The 15,777-nt window shown below is 34.1% G+C and overlaps 1 long non-coding RNA gene across 1 annotated transcript; it reads left to right on the top strand.

Moving 5' to 3' along the window:
- Nucleotides 1-14,349: 14,349 nt before the first annotated feature.
- LOC121216036 (uncharacterized) lies at nucleotides 14,350-15,064 on the top strand. The gene is made up of 2 exons (XR_005912032.1): nucleotides 14,350-14,486; nucleotides 14,783-15,064. It is a non-coding gene; the product is annotated as an uncharacterized lncRNA (long non-coding RNA).
- The last annotated feature ends 713 nt before the right edge of the window (nucleotides 15,065-15,777 follow it).

Here is a 15,777-nt window from a genome sequence, read left to right as displayed (position 1 = left end):
AAATTAATAACAAGTATATGTTGCCTCATATTGATAATTTATTTGCTCAGTTGAAAGGTGCAATGGTGTTTTCGAAAATTGACCTTCGCTCGGGATATTATCAATTTCGGGTCAGAGATTCAGATGTGCCTAAAACAAATTTTAGAACCAGGTACAAGCACTATAAGTTTTTGGTTGTGCCATTTGGTTTAACGAACGTCCCTACTGCATTTATGAATTTGATGAACATAATATTTTAGCCATATTTAGATAGATTTATGGTAGTTTTCATCGATGATATATTGATTTACTCGAAAGATGAGATCGAACATGCCCAACATCTGAGTATTATTTTGCAGACTTTGCGTGATAATCAGTTATTTGCAAAATTCTTTAAATGTGAGTTCTGGCTTCGTGAAGTCGGGTTTTTAGGTCACGTGGTGTCTATAGATGGCATTAGAGTAGATCCACGTAAAATATCAGCTATTTTAGTGTAACACCCCAAACTCGACCTAGGAGTTATGGCCAAATCTAACGGTGTCACATTGAGGTGTTTAGTGAAAATTGAACTCGTTGGTAAAAAATTATTTTTAGGTTTAAAAACTCCTTTATTATTATTTAACAAATCATCTAGTGAAAAACATTTACCTTGTTATCAGCTATTGTTATAAAAGGTTGATCTAAAATCGCGGAAGCTTTTGAAAACTCTAATGTTTAAATTTCGTGTATTTGAAAACAGTAATTATTTTGAAAATTCATCTTTTGCTAAACTAGCAGTTAAAATAAGTAATCAAAAGCCCAATTAAAAATTTAAACAAATATAAACTTTAATTTTAAATAAAAGCAAGTGTAGAATAGCTACAGTTGTGTGGCCATCTCCGAGTGCCTCGCAGAACCGACCCGCCTACAACTAGGGATTACCTGTACAGTTAAACAGAAGGGTGAGTTTACAAAAACTCAATGTGTAGTCCCCTAATAAGCAAACAATCAATTAAACAGTAGATAAATGCAGTTTGGGCCTAAGCCCATTGCAATAACAATCCAGTTCAGTGTGGGCCTAAGCCCTTTCCCGTAACAATAAACGATTGGGCTTGAGCCCATCACAATGCCAGTAAGCATTAGGGCCTTTGCCAATTTCAGTAATAGTATCAGTGGGGCCTTGGCCCATAACAGTAACAGATATCAGTCATGCAGTAAACAGTATGTAATATCATTAATCAATGCAGTAACAGTACAATATCATTAATCAGTGCAGATATGTAGTTAGAAATCCTACCCAATCCAGCCTCTACACACCACTCCGTCCCGCCAAACACACCATGTGGGGATAAAATTGACCCACCCAGCCAGACACACCAAGATTAGCATCGGTTACGGTACTAAACAATATTGCAGCAAAACTACCAGTAATATAAATGACATATAGCCATCAGTATGTCCACAGTCGTCTTGGGCGACCCGTGCAACCTTATCAGTATGGTACACTTCCTCCAAATATAACAAGCCATCCCCATGTAATATATTGTGACATAATATCATACGTGTATGCAAAATGTCATGCTCAATCATAGTCATACATATCATAGAGCAAATTAGTCATACATAACATAAAGCCATAACAGTCATTTCATCTCCTAGGGGTATAACAATCATTTTACTCTATGGGGGTATTTCGGTTATTTTACCCTATGGGGGTATTTCGATCATTTTATCCTATGAGGGCATTTTGGTCATTTTACCCTATGAGGGTATTTCGGTCATTCTACCCTATGGGGGTATTTCGATTATTTAACCCTATAGGGGTATTTCAGTCATTTTACCTTATCGGGGTATTTCGGTCAATTTACCTTATGGGGTATTTCGATCATTCTACCCTATGGGGGTATTTCGGTCATTCTACCCTACGGGTGTATTTCGGTCATTCTACCCTATAGGGGTATTTCTATCATTCTACCCTATGGAGAGTATTTCAATCATTTTACCTTATAAGGGTATTTTAGTTATTTACCCTATGGGGGTATTTCGGTCATTTTACCTTATGGGGGTATTTCGGTCATTTATAGACCTCTTGAAAGGTCTACAGTCGCCTCGAGCGACTCAAGTAATCTAAATGGTCATAATAGTGTAAATAGGCCCAAGGCCCATTACTCGGCCCAAATGGGCCCACACGCTCGTGCAGCCCATTCAACCCAGATTTCGCCACGGCCATGAGATCTACACAGCCCAGTCCAATATTTGCCACAAATAGTGGATTTCATTCGTGTGGCGCCCACAAGCCCATTGAGCCCACATGGCCCATTTTGGCCCAACGTAACGTCGCCCATTACGGCCTAAGCCCATAAAAATGCTCATGGAGGCCTCTACAGTTTATCGCCCATGATTCGCAGGTTTGGCTTTCCACACGAGCAATCGTACACTCGTGTGGTCTCAACGTCATATTTCGGCTTTTCGGCCTTTGCCGTTCTACAGTTACAGTAGGGTGGTTACACACCTAATGCGATTTGCAGATTCTTTTTGTTCTGAACACTCTTATTCTGAAAATCAATGACATCGCACCCTTGGTTCCCAGGCAATGTGCCAATCAATCTCGACCACCACCAGTTAGGAATAGAAGCAATGGAGGTTGGAGAAAGCGAAGAAAACCTTGAAAACCTCGCCGATCTCCCATCGAGAACAAGGAACAAATGAGATGGATGATATATAGCTCTCCACAACAACAACCTCCCCAAATCCCAATATTCTCTCGTCAAATCTCTCCAAATATCCCTCTTCAATTCTCTCTATGACCAGTTCAAACTCCATTTAGCAGTATTTCAATCAGACTCTACCACCCGAATTAGGCAACAAAATAAATACTCCCTTTTTGATGCGCCACCACTCGAACCTTAGACCCCATGTACACTCCACACGCCCCTTACCACTAGACCAACAACTCCTTTATATCATATTTTAACCCCAATAATTTAAGAACCTACTATCTAGATCTAAGGATTTTATTCACTTAAAATAAAAATTTTGCATAAGCCAAGGCTTGAACCCCTTACTTCTCAGACACTTCCAAACACTCCTAAACCACTTAACCACTGAAGCAGACATTCATTTTTGTCACTTCCTTGCACAACTAAATATTTATGTGCAGTCTCCTAACTGTTCCCTTGTTCAAAACCTATTTCTTCTAGTCCCAAAATTCGGGGTGTTACATTTAGACTAGAAGCCTCCAAAAAATGTCACCTAGATAAGAAGTTTCCTAAGTTTGGCTAGATATTATTAATGTTTCGTAAAAAGGTTTTTGATGATTGCTTCACCATTGACGAAGCTACTTCAAATATATGTGCAGTTTGTTTGGTCCGATAAATTTCAGCAGAGCTTCAATTGACTAAAAATAATGTTAATTGGAGGCCTTTGGTAATTCAGCCAAAGACCAGCAAAGAATTTGTGATTTACAGTGATGCTTCACTTAGCGGTTTAGGTTGTGTTTTATTGCAGGAAGGCAAAGTTGTAGCTTTTGCCTCTCGACAGTTGAAATTGCACGAGAAAAATTACCCAACACATGACTTGGTGGTTGCAACTATTGTGTTTGCTTTAAAATTTTGGCGACACTACTTATACCCAGAAAATGCCACATTTTAACGGATCACAGGAGTTTAAAATACTTGAAGTGTCAAAAGGAATTGAATTTGCGACAGCGTCGATGGTTGGAGCTATTAAAAGATTATGATTTGATTATTGACTATCACCCTGGAAAAGCTAATATGGTTGCAGATGCTTTGAGTCGAAAGTCATTATTTTCTTTGAGAGCTTTAAATACTCGTTTGACACTTCTCAATGACGGTTCTATTTTACCAGAATTAAAAGCTAAACTGATGTTTCTGCAATAGATATTTGACGCTTAGAAAAATGATCCTGAGTTGATTGCTAAACGAGAACAAATTGAAAATTGATCAGATTCAGAATTTCACGTTGGTACAGATGACAGTTTATATTTTTGAAATAGATTGTGCATTCCAAAGAATTCCGAAGTTAAACAAAATATCCTGCAAGAAGCTCACAGCAGTAGGTGCTCGACTCACCCTGGTAGTAATAAAATGTACGGTGATTTGAAGCAAATGTACTAGTGGCCATGTATGAAATGTGAGATCTCTAAATTTGTATCGAAATGTTTGATTTTTCAACAAGTTAAAGTCGAGCATCAGGTACCTTCGGGATTACTACAGCCTGTTATGATTCCACAGTGGAAATGGGAGCGGGTTACCATGGGTTTATTGATAGGATTACCGTTATCTCCGAGAAAGAAAGATATCGTTTGGATTGTTGTTAATTGCCTAAATAAATCTGTACATATCATTCCTATGCATTGTCGCATGTGATTATGATATGCCAATTGTGCATGTGTACACGTCGAATCAAGTAATAAAGTGATGAGTGAGATTGTATCAACAGATATCAGATTAAGTATAGAAATGGTCAAGTTATGATAATTATTAATGTTATGGAAAAACTGAGTTAAGTACGCAGTGATAAATTAAAATAATAAGGATGAGTGCAAAATGTATACTGACTAATATTGGAAAATGCTAAGGCAAAGCAAGAGTAAAAATGCAATGGCAATTACGAGAATAATCGAGTGAACAAATAAATAACTAAGAATGTTATGACAATGATGTCGCGGCAACGGATTGAAGGTCTATAATGTTGATTTGAAAGGTTGGGAGTACTAATAATCTGCCCTTACTTTCAATAATGCATCAGTATAATTGTACTTAATCTATTTCTCAAAAGAGACCTCAAGTAACCTACTTCTTTCGAGAGTAAGGTTTCAAGTTACCTGCCTGTGTCTATAGGCCTTATCACGGCACCCTGCACTGTTTTATCATGGTGCCTATAAACCTTTTTAAAATTCGATTCAGTTTATGGGCATACTGCACATTTATCTATGTCTAGAGAATTTATGCATATATTTAGAAAATAAAAACAATTGAATGATATAGTAGATTAAATAAAATATATGCTTCAACCATTATAGAAAATAAAAGTTTTCATCATGTAATCCCAACCCTATGAGATTTAGCTCATGGATTGGTGATTAAAATTCAAGTTCGAAATAACATCCAACATCATTTTGATCAAATTAATTCACGAGAGAACATATTAAGAAATAAAGTAAGAACTTAGGAAAATGGTTGTCGCCAAATCAATCTACAACCCAACAGCATAGTGTCTTATGGTGGTTGAGACGGACTGCCTTTGGGTTCCTCTTTCTCGTCTCTACTTAACCACTACCCTCTATCGTTGCCTTCGGCTCTCTCCCCCCCATTCCCTTAGAGCTTTCTCCTTATGCCTTTTATAAGCATCTCATCCTAGTGTAACTCCAACAACCCACGATATCCTCTCCTCACTTTTAGGTAGATTTTTCTAGTACAAGTAGAGTTGGTCTGAGACTGGTATGTGCTGAATGTTGATTTGGTCTTCCTCCTGAATTGCCACGGCATTCAAGGTGGCAAACTGTCCAACCTTTTGCCCTGATAAACCTTTACTCCTTTATTTCTTTCTCCCCAGCCTGCACCTGCCAAACCACCAAACATAACCCTTCCACACACAATTAAAAGTATCTAACATGTAAACACATTTCAAGCTCCTAATGCAAATGATAAAAATACTAATAAAATTTCTTAAAATGCCATTAAGTGTACCTAAGTACAAACAACTAGCGAGGTCTAAAGGCATGAAATATAACTCTTTTCAAGAGTTAACATGCGTATGGACTATTCACTTGAGAAGTTGACAGACTTATATGTTGTGGAGATTGTCAAACTACACAGCATGCTATTGTTGATTATTTCTTATCGCGATCCACGATGTACTTCTAGATTTTGGAGTAAATTACACGGAGCTTTGGGCACCAATTTTTATTTTAGTACCGCGTTTCACCCACAAACAGATGGCCAGTTTGAACGAGTGATTCAGATACTCGAGGATATGCTTTGTTGTTGTATTCTGGAATTTGAAGGTAGTTGGGAAAATTTTCTTCCGTTGGTGGAGTTTCCAATAACAGTAATCAGTTGAGTATTAAAATGGCCCCGTACGAAGCTTTGTATGGTCAAAAGTGTAGAACTCCCATATATTGGTCCGAATTGGGTGAAAAGGAACTTTTTGGAGCTGATCAGGTCTATGAAACTGAAGAAAAAGTTAAAGTGATACGAGATTGTTTGAAAGCTACTTCTGATGTTAGAAGTCTTATGTGGATTTGAAAAGAAAAGATATTGAATTAAAAGTTGGTGATATAGTGTTCTTGAAAGTATCACCATGGAAGAAAGTCCTCCGTTTTGGCCGTAAAAGAAAGCTTAGTCTGCATTTTATCGGGCCGTACAAGATTATTAAGAGAATTGGATCAGTAGCTTACCATTTAGCTTTACCATCGAAGCTAGAGAAAATTCATAATGTTTTTCATGTATTAATGTTACGACAATATAGATCTGATCCTTCACATGTAATTTTTCCGATCGATGTAGAGATACAACCTGATATGTCTTATAGTGAGGAAAATTAAAAATTTGGCCCGAGAAGTCAAAGAGTTGAGAAATAAACACATAGCTTTAGTAAAAATTCTTTGGCACCGTCATGGAATTGAGGAATCTACCTGGGAATTGGAAGAAGCTATGAGATTGCAATACCTGAACCTGTTCTCTAGTAAGATTTTTTAGGACGAAAATTCATTAAGAGGGGAGAGTTGTAATAGTCTGATTTAAGTGGTGTCAAAAACGGTGGCTTTGGAGCCACAATTCTGACAAGAGAGTCAGTAAATATTATTAATTTAATATTTACGAACATCTAGTAGAATCATATAAAATTTTAGTTAGGTAATTTAAATGTTTGAACCACTAATTAAGTAAAAAGGATTAAATCGTAAAAGTTACGAAAGTTAAATCCTATTAGTTAAATATATTTAACAGCCATGAAAAGAGAAATAGGTAGACTTAAATGGTAATGATGCCATGTCAATGGTTAGTGGATGGTTTGGTGACCAAACCTTTGATATTTTCATGATGAAACTTTAATATTAATATATTAATATTAGGTATTAAGTGATAAAAAGGAAGGAAAACATTTTTTTTCTTTAAGTTCATCTTCCTAAACGTGAGAAACTCCATTTTTGGAGCAAAGAAGGTACGACCAAACTCCCTTCTAAGCTTGGATGTGATTTTGAGGTCCATTTCTAATGGTTTTTATGTTTTTGAGTTCATTTTAGCTTAATCTAGCTAACTCGGTGAGTTTGTGAAGTTAGTTGTTGGATTCTTTAGTTTAATGGTTAATTATAAGTATTTTGTTAAGTGATTTTTGATGATTTCGTGTTTAAGGACCTATTTGAGAAAATAGTAAATTTCAATGAGAATTATATGAAATGGTGGAAGATTTGGGCTATTATGAACTCATTGAAAACTCGACTAGCTTGTTTTTTTTAGATTGAAATTAAATTGTGAGTTTCAATTTAAGGACTTAATTGCAAATGTTAAGTGTTAAGGATAATTTCATAAAATCATCTTATAATGGATTATAGGTTTGAATTAGCTCTTTTAATTTCTTGAATTATTTAATTGAATGGAAACATTATTTAGATCAAGATACGCATCAACCTTACCTGAATTGTGGAAAAGCGAAAGATTCAGATTAGTTGTCAGTTCATCCATGTGTTCATGTTAGTCGAGGTAATTTTGTATAATGGTAAATTAACTGATTTTTTATTTCGATAGCAAATGTATTATTGTTATGCTTGTATAATTTCTTTGTACATAAATTGTTAATGTATAGTTTGGACGATATTGTTAGTTGTGTAATATAAGGTAAGGTGCGTAAAATTTGGAGAAAACCATGGAATGATATGGAATTATGCTCATTTGAGCCCTATGAATACTTAGAATACAAATGACAGGTCATTTGAGATAATACATTTTCAGGGGCAGGTCTTGGATGTCCTACCGATGACTGAGATCTTGCATTTGTTGTGGACTCTCCACAGCTTGTGTGAGCAACATCGTGTAGTCTAACATCCCGACCCACAGCTCGTGTGACCATTACAAGATATGGTTATATTCACATGTACAAGCACACTTTGTGTGAGCATGGTTCCTGAGTATCTAACGTAGTTTCATTTGGTTCAACGGATATTAAAGTTTTAAGCAAATGCTTGAGTTGTTTAAATGTTACATTAGATTTATGTTGAAAGTGGTATGTACAAGTTCACTAACTTGTGATAATGGTAATTGAAGATTTGGAATTGGTTATACATTTGAGCATGATAAGGGAACAATGCATTAAATTTATAATTTGAGTTTATTTGGTAAGTTGTTTTTTAAGTTTTATACAATCTTACTAAACCTTACATGCTTATGTATTTGTCTTCCTTTTCTTGTAGATCATCAGAAAGCTTTATTAATTGAAATTTCATTAGAGTACGATCACACTATCCAATCATCGTTTTGGTCAAGGTTATAAATGGCATGTAATAGCACTTGAATGTTATTCTGGGTCGTTTGATTTGTTTCCAAGTCGTTGTGTGTTTTAAATGTCTTTTTGTTTATGATTGTGAACATTGTGTAAATATTTGAAGTTGAATTCTTATGTAGGTTCTCTTAAAAGTGAGTGGAAATGGTTGTTTTGGTATGTTTTGGAGTGTATTTGAATGTGTTTTGGTCATATGAATGTTTGTGAGGATGATTTGACTTGGTGTTAAGACTTGTGAGTTGAAAATGGCATGTTTGGGGTTCTTTTTTGCTGCACATGGCCTGGGGCACGGGCTGTCACACAGGCCATAAGGCTGTATGTCATTTTTATTTTAGGTGCAGGCTGAGACATGAGCGTGTGGAGTAGCTACACGAGCATGTGGATTAGCCTCACAGCCATGTTTAAGGCCACACAGGCTGGCCATTGTCACACGGCCGTGTGACCTCTATTTCCATATTTTTTCATACTTTTATGTTTCAATGCAAATTAGTCCTTGGTTGTTCCCAAATTATTTTTAGAACCCCGTAGACTCGATTTATGACCCGTAAATATATTTTTTCGTAATTAAAATGAGTTATTAAAGGTTAACATTAAAGTTGCATAATTGTATCTGTTTTGAAGTTAAAGGTTCTAAACTACACTATAATGCTCTGTAACCTTAATCTGGGGAGGAAACAGGTTAGGGGTGTTACAAATCCTTCTCGGTATTTGAATCAAAAGCTCACTTTGATTCTTTTATGGGATTACGGAATCATTTAAATTATTTATTGAAGTAAGTTGTCTTTCTCGTAGTGTAAACATTCTTTACAATGCAACTTATCTTCAGTTTGAACTTTAGACAATCAATGAGCTAATATTTGCTTGTCACAATTTCTCTATGCATGAAAAATATAAAAGGCATAAATACAAAAGACATAATAGTGAAATGTGAAATTAACTTTATTTATTTATTCGTCGTTTAAATAAGTAGAAAACAGTTACATGTTTACTATAATTTGGGCACATTTCCCAACAAATCGATCAATGGTGAGTTATACAAATATACAAGTTGCATAATCTATTCAATTGTACAAAATCAATCAATATCAAGTTACGTTATACTATTGGAAATCAAGCAAATATTTATATAGTTTAATATGCAAATCATTTAACCATTTTAAATCAGCTCGATGAACAATACAATAGATACGAATACGGGGTTATCCATCGAAACATACCAAAACGCTCCAATGAGCCTAACCAACCGAGAACACAGATTGGCACCATGTGCCTAGCCTGTTGGCTAACATCCCTCCAGAAACACACCTCTGAACCAAGTGTCAAACCCAAAGGCTTTACATCCGCCCCCGATAACACGCCAGAAACACTGAAAATATAACACGGTAGTCTGCAACAAATGCTAGCCTTTAGTATATTCAGTGGAAAAAAATAAATCAGGAATCATCATCTTATCTCAATTCATAATCTACTGGCATGTCAATTTTATCCTCTCCTATGTTCATTCGGGCTTGATATACAAAATCGCATAATATCTTACAATCCAATTACGTTTCTCACCTTGAATCATCTTTATGATTATTTCATTAAATATATAAATATTCAAAAATCATAGTTCACAAGTTAATAAAATATTACAAATTATACTAAATTAAACCGTATGAACTTACCAAGACTAAACTGTAAGAATGATTGAAGTTCATTAACTAATTTGCGACCTCTCCTTTTCCACGGTTATCTACTGGATTTTGATCTATAAATTAATTTATTTTAATTATTAGCTTCAAATTCATATATTATTCAATTTAGTACAAATTCCCTCTTATTAACAATTCTTTCACAATTGCCCCAAACTTTTACACTTTTTTAATTTAGTCCTTAGAACCAAAACATGATTATTTTCCAAATTATACCCTATACCCTTAAAAATAAAGTCTTAACTACTCTAAACCACCCCATAATTCTACAATTTTCAAGAAACCATGAATATTTTAACTTAATTTCAATTTAATCCTTAAACATGAAAATTAATAGAAATTACTTTTCAAACTAGTTCAAAATCATTATCAAGCTTCCAACTAAACCATTTTCTACCAAAACATCTAAGATTCATCAATGGCAAGTTTTAAAATCTTTAACAGTTTTAAAAATAGAGGTACAAGTTAGCTGGACCTAGTTGCAATGTTCACAAAAATATAAAAATTACTAGAAACGGGATAAAATTGCTCTTACATTCATGGTTCAAACGTTGGCCGAAGCTTCCAAGTCTTTAAAAATGGTGTTTCGGCAATATTGTGAAAGAAATGAAGAAGATGATCCTTAATTCTTTTTGTTTTATTATTTTATTACCTTAACATTATTTATTAATAAATTAACTACAAATAAAACTTAGTTTATTAAGCTTTATACCGTCCACTAGACCTTAAAATGGCTTAATTTCCATTTAAAACCATCTTATTTTACTTTAATACTGAATTGACAGTAAAACATAAATAGCGATAGACTTTTACAACTTTTATAATTTAGTCATTTTTCTTTAATTAACTAGCTAAACATTAAAATTTTTGAACCAAAATTTAATACATCTATATAATCACTTCGTAAATATTTAATAAAAATATTTACGGCCTCGGTTTATAGAAACGAGGTTTCGATACCTTATTTTCCAAAACCACTTGACTTTAGGGACAACTTACTTATATTTAACTATTCGTTCAAATAGCAAAATTATCATATCAAAATTCTAAATAATATTATATTTGACTCGAAAGTTTTAAATAATAGTATTTATGAGCTTACTCGTCAGATTTGTGGTCCCGAAACCACTATTTTCAACACCACTGGAAAACGGGCTGTTACAATAAGTGAATAAATCCATAAACGAATTTAGGATCTATTCTGCTTGGGTCTTGTCCGATGTACTATCAATCTAGTTAGTCACATCTATGTCTCTATCTTTTGGGGGTCATCCGTTCCAAAGCCTAAGACAAGGCATCTCCCCAATTGGACTTGATAGATGACATATTAGTATTTTAATCGGTTTGATCATTTCCGATTAAACTAAGGACATGTTTAGATTCATCTACTAATACAAGTTGTCTTTCCATACTACGATTCAACGACGTAATATTGCTTAGTATTAGTTAAACATTTAGATAACCAATTAGCAACATTTGCTTCCATTTTCCTTTACGTGAAGAAACCATGTGAGGAAAATTATACAAATTATATTAATGTAATCAATGAATTTGTTTTATTAACCAATTTGTTTGAAAAAATTACTAGTTTACAAATGAATATGCTACACTCAGCGCACCAGATCCAACAAGTTTTTGTCGCTTAATGTACTAAAAGGTTTAATGATTTTTTATGATGTTTGAGCTTTGAAACTTGTAGCTTCAACACACATTATTGATTTTTAGTAATGTGGCATCAGTTTGAGTGATTGAAACCAACTTTTCTTCCAGGTTTTATCAAAGAATTCAATCATTTTGAGTTACAGAATGCTACACTAGTTACCAGAGCAACAACGATCAAATAAATATCCAATTCATGATGTTCTACTTTTAAATACAAGCAAGACAAACATATGTTATGATATACAATCAATTTTGGAACTTACACAGCTTATGAATACTCTTATACTAGTTTGCACTTCAGCTAGGACCAAATTATAAAGTTTTAAAATTTTCTAGACCAACGTCGTGACTTCGACATATCCTCATCACGGCGTAGTCATCTCAGTATATCATTTCGTGACAACATGCATGTGCTCATCATAACGTCACTCTCTAAGATGACGACGTTGCGACGTCAAGAGCCCGTCATCATGACATTGCCCTTGCTTTTGGAAAAATCCACATTTGGTACCTAATTCAATGATATCCAAACCATTCCCTAAGTTTCTCATTCAATAATACACGAAAATGAAACTATTAAAACTAGCCAAGGTTAACCAATCTATGTAATACACTCTATCCATTCCACATTTACATATATTCAATTCATTCTCACCTATCTATACCAAATGCTTGTATACAATCTCAACATGTTCATCATCTCAATTGAAAACAAACCATTTCAAGGGATTATCATGATTCAACTAAAGTATACTCTAAGCTACTAAACATGTTTAACTTATAGCTTTCCATTTTTCGAAGCATTATTTCAACTTACCCAATTCATACCAAGCTATTCAAAAGGAAATTCACCAACCTCAAAACATCAAACTTAAACAAAATATGATCATTAGTGATGTGAACTTTGTTACGAGTTTTGGAACTTGATTCACAATTTGAATTCCAAGTCATCTAAATAGATACTTGCTCGAAAAATTGGATAGATTACATTTAGAACTTGGTATTTTTTAGGATAAAGAATGAAATAATGGAATAGATAGAACGTGATAGAACAAACTCGGCCCAGAAATGAACCACACTATGTATCAATGTGACCTGATTTCTATAAAGCAAAGTTAAGTTTAACAATTTGGTTTTGATAGAAAGATCGTGACCCACTATCTATAAAGGAGATAGGAACGAACGATATAAGGTTTGATTGCCACACTTCGAAGAAGTGATAAGATCGGATGTTGATTGCCACAAGAAGGAAAGTTCTTGATAAGTTTGAGTAAGTTCTAAAAAGAGCAAAGAGTTTAAACTCAAATTGATTTCAAAGTTGGATGATTAACCTTACAATAGTGTCTTAAGCTGAAATTTATAAGCCTAGGTAGACAATTGGTCACATTCGGCAATAAATGAAAATACATTTAAAAGGCCATTAATTTAAGTTCATGTTCTTCAACATTCAAGGCATGTGTGACTAGCCATGTTCAATCTCCATTTGCCATCCATGCCCGTCGTGGCAGCCATTTCATGTGTTGTGAAGAGAACATGCATGCTTAAGGGTTTAAAAAATCTTTAAAGGACACATTCAGCTCTTTTTTTGGACAATGGCACTTAATGTGCATGGGAATGATCAATAGTTATCTTTCAGAAAATTGCCAATGAGTCTCATACATCTCCCAACTTGGACAGTGCAATTAATGAAGCACTTGCTGACTGAATGGACACCTTTTCATGCCAACCCGGACAGCCACTTGTGTGTGAACTCCTTTGATTTTTTTTATAAAATAGAACAGTCATTTGCATTCTTGAAAAGAAACCATTAAAAATGTATAAATCATATTGGATTAATATAAAAAAATATAAAAAAATAATACATAATGAAATTAAATAATAATATGTGATAAATCCAAAATAATAATATATGAAAAACTTAAAATAATAGTACATGATAGAATAAAATAAGGTATATATAAAAAAGTTAGGAAAATAAATATATAAATAAATGTAATAATAATTCCAATAATAATAACAGCAATAATAAGAATAATAATAGTAACAATAATAATAAAGATAATATTAAACTAATTAATGCTAAAATAAAATAGCACAAATAACAAAAAGGACTAAATTAAGCTTAAAACAAAAGTTTGGGGCGAATCTGAAAATAGATAAAAATAAAAAGGACCAAATCGAGTGCGCGAATAACAAGAAGGGACTAAAGGGGAAAATATCCCCGCCCTCCAAAACCCAGCACCTTACATGGGGCAAAAATGAAATCAAAGCAAAATTTTGGCGCAAAATTAGGAATAAAAGAAAACTTAATTGCAAAACCATTAAAAGGTGGAAGGACCAGGATTGTAAATTACCCATTTAACGAAAACGCGCGGATCCTTCATGGAGTAGGTCAGGTCGCGCGCAGGTGGCCCTATACTGCGCCGTTTTGATTCCCTAAACGACACCGTTTCATACCTATTATAAAATCAACATTTTTTTAAAACATTCATTTTCTACCTTTTTTTACAAAAAAAAAATTAACCCTAGCTTTCTCTGCTAGGGTTTCTAATTTTTTCTTTAGCCGTCGCCGGTAACCAGGTTATTCTATGGCCTCCGGTCCTCGCCTAATCTCTGATTGCGACGGAGTGGGCAAAGCCTCGACAACACCAGGTAAACATCACGTCTTTTAACTGTTTCTTTTTTTATATACGGTTAAAAATTAAAAAACAGAAAAGAAAAATGCAGAAAAAGAACAGAAGGAAAAGAAAAAACCCCCTTCTTTCTGATATTTTGATTTCTTTTTGTATTGATTTCGTATCCTCCGTTTACAGGTTTGTAATCGGTTGTTATAGTCGAAAATGAAAAAAAGAAATAAACAAAATAAAATAAAATCTCTTTTTTCCTCTCCTATTTTTTGTTATTCCCCTTTTGCTGCGTGGTTGCTTCTGGTTTCATTTGTTTTGCAGGTACAGCCAGTTGGAGGTGGAGATGCACGTGTGGGGAGAGTAGAGGCGCGCAGCATACGTGGGAGGCTGAGGCTGAGGGCTACTGAGTTAGGGTTCTGTTTCTGCACATTAGCTAAAATAAAATAAAATAAAATAAAAGTAGAGACTATCACCATTACAACTTAAAGTAATATGAAACAAATATATATATGCATCCCTCAATGACCTCTCTAGTACATGTCATTAGGTACCAATTGCAAATACAAATGTTTCATACTTTTCAATGATAGTAATGGTGTTTTCCTATGATCTTTGAGTTACATCGAGCCTTGGTTCTAAAGACCTACGCAAAAAAATAATGACAAGTTAAGCATAAAGCTTAGTAATTCCCTATATGCATACCTTTTAAACAGTGATCCTATAAAGCATTTATAAGCAATGTTAATAGCAATTATTCAATGATTCAGAAAACAAAAAACAGTTTAGTTCCATAAAGGTCGTATGTAAACAATAGCATCTGACAAGTTCAAGAATTCATTCACACAAAGAAAAAATCAGTTTAAGTTCAACCTTTAGTAAGCCTAGAAAAATAAAGAGAGAATACTAGGGACTAGTTGGTCAAAACCACAATAAAAGAAACGATATAATGTAGGTGTCTAAATACCATATCAGAATCGCACTAAAGTGCCAAAAATAAGAGCATCAAAGTGCTAGCAACATGAGCACCGAAGTATTAGTAATAGAAGTCCCCTATTAATATTTCAAATATGTTTACAAATTTGAAACAAGGCCTGAGATAATAACCACTATAACACAAATCAGTAATTTCAATCATAGCACTGTGCCACCAAATCAAAATTCAAAGCTTTCATTTACATCTCCACATAGGGATTTTATTCAAAAATCATTTATAAGATAGTTTTCATACCATTAACCAATTTTTCCATTGTTCGACATAATCAAAAAAAAATCAAAACATATCTGAATCCACACTTTCATAAACATTTGAACATTAA

The sequence above is a fragment of the Gossypium hirsutum genome, chromosome D04, assembly GCF_007990345.1.
Source record: "Gossypium hirsutum isolate 1008001.06 chromosome D04, Gossypium_hirsutum_v2.1, whole genome shotgun sequence".
In the NCBI taxonomy this organism is placed as follows: domain Eukaryota; kingdom Viridiplantae; phylum Streptophyta; class Magnoliopsida; order Malvales; family Malvaceae; genus Gossypium; species Gossypium hirsutum.
The sequence above is the reverse complement of the archived record's forward strand: the minus strand, read 5'-3'. Positions and strand labels throughout refer to the sequence as shown.